Consider the following 6,000-nt stretch of genomic DNA (forward strand, 5'->3'; position numbering starts at 1 on the left):
TCAAATCAACAAAATCTCAGCATGAAGGCTGTAGTGTGGCCCAGTGAGTCACTTACACAGTACCCTATAATCCATACAGCTTTACTTACAAGTGTTCATTGCAATGAGTTATCGGTCTGGTTCAAGGCCTCTGGCTTCTACTGCACTATCAATACTGGGCCTCTCTGGGGCTCCTCGTGGACAGCCCTACTGTTGCCCTGTGTCATGGAGATCCGGCAGCTTTGGGTCTGCAGTTCCGGCCCCTTCACATGCTCCAGCAGTTCGTAGGTGAGGTGGAGGTTGGGGTGGGCTACCCCATAGCCCTGGTTCTTGGCCTGGGTGGTAGCTGGGCTGGTCAGCCTGCCAGCTCTCCCTTGTCCTCACCAACTAGGCGAGCACCCAGTGCAGCGGGCAGCAAGGAGCGGAACCAGTTTCTCCTGCTCACATACTCTCAGGTCTGCCTCACCCACACTCACGCCGCCAGGGCCAGCTCTGCTGTTCTGCTCAGGTGAGGTGCAAGCTCCCGATTGCTGTAGTTGGTAATAGGCAGTGCCAGCTCTTCGTGCCCCTAAGGCCATCTCTCCTACTTGCCACAGGTGGCAAGGGGTCGGGGAGGACATCTTTCCCTCATCCATGCCAGCACATGACGGGGGGGGGGGAGCCGGGGGGGGGGAGGCGGGGGGAGGGACATGACAACGGACTGGGGTCGGCTCTCCTGCTCACATGCCCTCAGGGCTGGCTCACCTGTGCCACCTGGGTGAGGTGCAGGGCCCGCGCTCCCCACTGCTGCAGCTGGTGAGTTGCAGGATCAACTCTCCCATTCTTGTGACCCTGGGACCAACGTTCCTGCCTCACTTGCAGTAGGTAGCGAGGGGCGAGGGGAAAGGGGGTTATTTCTCCCTCACCCGTGCCACCATGTGACAGCAGATCTAGCTCTCCCAGTCTCACGCCTTCAGGGTCAGCTCATCTGCACCCATGCCAATGGGGTCAGCTCTACTGTGCTGGCCAGGTGAGCTGCAGGGCCTGCTCTCCCAAGTGCTGCGTTTAGTCAGGAGCAGGGCCAGTTCTCCCTCGTGCTGCAGCCAGTGAGGTGCAGGGCTAACTCTGTGCACCCTTATCCTCACTGTGGTAACAGGGACCACAGACATCAATACAGACCGTAGCTGCAGCAGGGCTATGGACATAGACATGGCCCTTGGCAGCAACCCAGGACCAGATGATGCCATGTCCCTGGGTGGCAGCGAAGGTCACTCAGATCTGTATGGCCCAGGTAGCAATACAGCCCTTAGACACTTGCAGGGTCCTAGGTGGCAGCCTAGACCCATGACATCCACATAGCCCTCTGTGGCAACCCAGGTCATGGATATCAACACAGACTACAGTTGTGGTAGGACCACGGTCCTTGGTAGCAACCTGGACCCAGATGTCATCTGACTCCAGTTGGCATCACAAGTTACCCAGGTCGGCATGGTCCTACTGGCACTGTGGCCCTTGAACACCATGTCCCAGGGTGGCAAGTCCAGACCCTGGGCATCTGCTCAGTCTCTGATGGTCACAGGAGTCACGGACATCAACAGACTTTGGCTGAAGCAGGACCATAGACCCAGACATGGCCCTCGCTTACCTTAGACAATACTGAAAGACAGAAATAATGAGACCTATCTCAAAGTAACAAAAATCCTCAGAATATTGCTTCCTTTGCTTGCTTTATTTATTTATTTATGAAACAGGATTTCTCTGTGTAGCCCTGGCTGTCCTGGAACTCACTTTGTAGGCCAGCTTGGCCTCGAACTCAAAGATCTGCCTGCCTCTGCTGCCTCCAGAGTGCTAGGATTAAAGGCATGCACCACCACCACCTGACTCTCAAAATATTTTTAATAATAACTCAAAGGAGGAAGAAGTGACTATGTCGCTATTGAGATGTTTAGCAAAGTGGTTTGGGCAATTCTGTGGAAGGAAAATAAAGGAGAGCATGTTCTAGAACTAGACCAGCAGACTCACTTTAGGTTTTTTTAGAAGCCAGAATTTATAAGAAAATTATAAATCCATATAACTTGTGAATTATAAAAATTACGTGACAGCGTTAGTGTTGACAGTGTTCAAGCAGAGATCGAGAAAGTTGAACAAGTGGGGTATCAGGGTGAAGGCTACAGGTACAGAATTTCTTTTTGGCATAATAAAAATGTCCTACACTGGGTGTGGCGGCGGCTGCGTGATACTGTGGACATACTGAAACAAACAAAGCATAAAACTGTACGTGTTCCGTAGTGAGTTGTATAGTAGTTGACTTACACCCCCATAAAACCATCCAAAAGAGAAATGTGGGACAAGATATATCATTGCCGATAGCCCGTATTTCAACTGCCATGGCATTGCCCTCCTTTGCTAGGGCAAGGTGACAGGCATTGCTGCAAAGGCAGCAACCCTGGGAGTTGATCAATGGGCAGAAGACAGACGCTTCTATTCTTAGTACTAAGATATCGGAGGAACAAATTTAAACACACACACAGAATTCTTCAAATTCTGATCTCTCTCTCGCTCTCGCTCTCTCTCTCTCTCTCTCTCTCTCTCTCTCGCTCTCTCTCTCGCTCTCTCTCTCCCTCTCTCACTCCCTCTCTCCCTCTCTCTCTCGCTCTCTCTCTCCCTCTCTCTCTCTCTCTCGCTCCTCTCTCGCGCGCGTTCTCTCTCTTGCTCCCTCTCTCTCTCTCTCTCTCTCTCTCTCTCTCTCTCTCTCGCTCCCTCTCTCTCGCTCTCTCTCTCTCTCCCTCTCTCTCTCGCTCCCCCTCTCTCTCGCTCTCTCTCTCTCTTGCTCCCTCTCTCTCTCTCTCTCTCTCTCGCTCTCTCTCGCTCTCTCTTCTCTCTCTCTCTCGCACTCTCTCTCTCGCTCTCTCTCGCGCGCTCTCTCTCTCTCTCGCTCTCTCGCGCGCTCTCTCCCTCCCTCTCTCTCTCCTCTCTCTCTCTCTCTCTCTTGCTCTCTCTCTCTCTCTCTCTTGCTCGCTCTTTCCTCCAACAACTCTAAGGTTCATAGAGAAGAGAAAACTTCTAATTAAATAACTTAAAATTTTCATTTAAGGTAGGAAACAGTTCACATATCCCTATAAAATTAAGCTCCCTTAACAATAAGGTAGTTCTGAATGTACCCAGCCATGGCCTTGATCTTTACCTCCTTGTCTCTCTGATCCCTTTTCTAGTCACCCTTCCCTGTCTGTATCACAGGGAACTCCTCTTACATTTTCTTGCAGGCTCTGCCGGCTTGGCTTGGGCTGATGGAAAGCGCAGACAGGAGACTGGAAGAGAATTTGGGCTTTGCTTCCTCTCATGCCATGGTTTGGGTCCCAACAAGGTTCTCTTCTGGAGGCCATTGGCTCCCTCTCCAGTAGACACCCTCACAGCAGGCTCAGAAACATCACCCCCTCCTCTTGAGTCTTCCGGTTGAGAGGGAAAGGGCTTCCCACTGTCCTTTGAAAGTGCCCATTCCTCTCCATCAGTCCCTTTATCCTCCTCTTTTAACCCTTCCCTTGATTTCCCCCTTGAGTGTACAGTAGGTTTTTGGTCCCCTGGGAACCTACTTGATTGGACCATAGTAGATCTGGTATCTGCCTATATAAATGAAGAAGTCTAACAAAATGTAGAACAAGGGCCGCTTCACACCCACTTCTGAGCAGTGGCTCTTTCTTACAGCAGGAACCAGCTGGTAACCAGCCTCAGTTCTGCTGCCATCCAGTACATCCAAGAGTTTGAGACAGGGTGTTAGAGACCATTATCCACAGTGAGCAAAAAACGCAAGTCACCATCACCTGATCTTCTCATGCGCCCTGATCATGAGCGGTTTTTGTTTCTCTTTGAGTTTGGGGAGAAAAGATATGCAGATCTCAAATGGGAAGCACCAGGACTGTTTATTAATCGTAACTTTGTGGCATTCAGTAGGTGTCCCAACCCCATAAGCCTAATAGAAAACATAAATGATCAAAAAAACCTCTTGATTTGTGACTGGTTTATAGTCCATGCCCTTCTAGCTATTATCACTGTATGTGTGACTATTCCCAAGACGTGGACCTAGGGGGCGCTAGTTGACCTTAGTGCTCTTTTTAACCAGGTAAGAAGAAAGTAAACCTTGGGGAAGAGATTTTGCTGAGCACCGCGCTCCGGTGTCTGTGCTCTGTGCGCTAGCACCCAGTTCGCCAGCTTCGGGCAAGGGGGCTGGAGGTTAAAATACACAGACACACACAGACAGAGAGACAGCGACACGGGTCATCCTTGAATTCCCCAAGAATGCCCCCTTTATTGTGTTCAGGGGCAGATTATTTAGAGATAGCCACGCCCCAGCCAAACCCACCAGAAACCACTCTCCTGCAAATCAGGAACCCCTGAAGGTCCCGTGCTCAGAGCAGCTGCAGGCACTCAGATCAGGGGATTATAAGTTGTTTACAAGAAATTCAGGATCTGGGGGCTCACTGCTCCTAACAAGATTTAACTTGTGCTTTGAGGATTTTTTAAAAATAAGCAGTAGCGTAAGAGCAGTGGCTGAATGTAGATCATCCAGTGGAGACCGCACGCATTTCTGTGCTGTTTGTACTTGAGGTGTGTACCATTTGTACACCTGAATTTATTTTAAAGAGGAACTGAAATGCACATAGCCAAGTCTTGACATTACAAGATTGTGTATTTCTTAAATACAACTTTGTGTTGTACTTTGAAATAAATGATGCTTTTTTCAAAAGCCTCGGAAAAAAAAAATAAGCAGTAGCTTCAGGCTTGTTGGTTATATCTACATTCTTTAATTCGAGACTAATACCTTCAAAAAGACAAGCTCTAACCAGGAGGTGGTGGCACACGCCTTTAATCTCAGCACTGGGGAGGCAGAGGCAGGTGGATCTCTGTGAGTTCGAGGTCAGCCTGGTCTACAGAGTGAGTTCCAGGACATCCAGGACTGCTACACAGAGAAACCTTGTTTCAAAAAACAAACAAACAAACAAACAAAAAACCAACCCCACAACAACGACAAAAAGTACTGTATATACTGTGTTTGGTAGTTAAATGAAAAACTTACCCACCATGCTGGGTAGGGAGGTAGGAGGTAGGGAGGAGTTGGGAGAGGGAAAAGAATATTATCAACATTTTCATTTTGTTTACATATTGTATTGTACGTTTGTGAATGCAAGCACACATACATGTGTGAACATGGTCAAAGGTCAGTGTCGGGCACCTTCTCTCTCTCTCCACTTTCAGATACAAGGTCCCTCACTGAACTTGGAGCTCATGGACAAGCTAGACTGGGTGACCAGTGAGTTCCAGGGACCCACTTGTCTCTGTCCCCCAAGCCAGCATCAGGGTCACTGAAATGATCTCTTTTATGTGGGTGCTGGGGGTCAGAACTCCAGTTCTCACTGACCTGTCAACTCTCATTTAAAACTCGGCCAATGATTGGTTAAGTGGGGATTGGGGAACTCTCCTGGGAAGAGTGGTTTCAACCTGTGTGTTGAGCCACAAAGTATTTCTTCTGTTTCCCCTTTTCTTCAAACCCTTCTGCCTCAAAACAGATGTAACAGCCGAGTAACCACACCTGAGGAGTGTAAGGTCCCTGAGATGTGTAATCCATGTCTAAAGAAGTGAAGCAAAAAGGTGGCCTTTGCAAATCACGGTACAAACCTACACTGCTAACCTCAGACACGACAGAATGAAGTCTGGGCCATACGCCACCGTTCTCATCTACGTTACTCTAAGCCCAAACAGTCCTCTCCTAATGGAAATTGACAACCACGTTGGTACTGCTGCCACACCAGTATCTCTGAGACTGCTGGTTGAGAGTCACGGGACACCATGTGCCTCTGTATTACTTGTGATATTGAGATTGATTTAGCAGCGGTGGGCATGGGCTCCTGTAACTGAAACCTACATTAAGCACTCCGCGACTTAATCCTTGGGCTTCATCATCAGGCAGGCAAGATGACTACAACAACACCATCTTCATCGTATCCATTGTATTTCCTGAAGTAGAGAGGAATAAGGAGGGAAGCCTCT

Source organism: Chionomys nivalis, chromosome 26, assembly GCF_950005125.1.
Source record: "Chionomys nivalis chromosome 26, mChiNiv1.1, whole genome shotgun sequence".
NCBI classification, from domain to species: Eukaryota; Metazoa; Chordata; class Mammalia; order Rodentia; family Cricetidae; genus Chionomys; species Chionomys nivalis.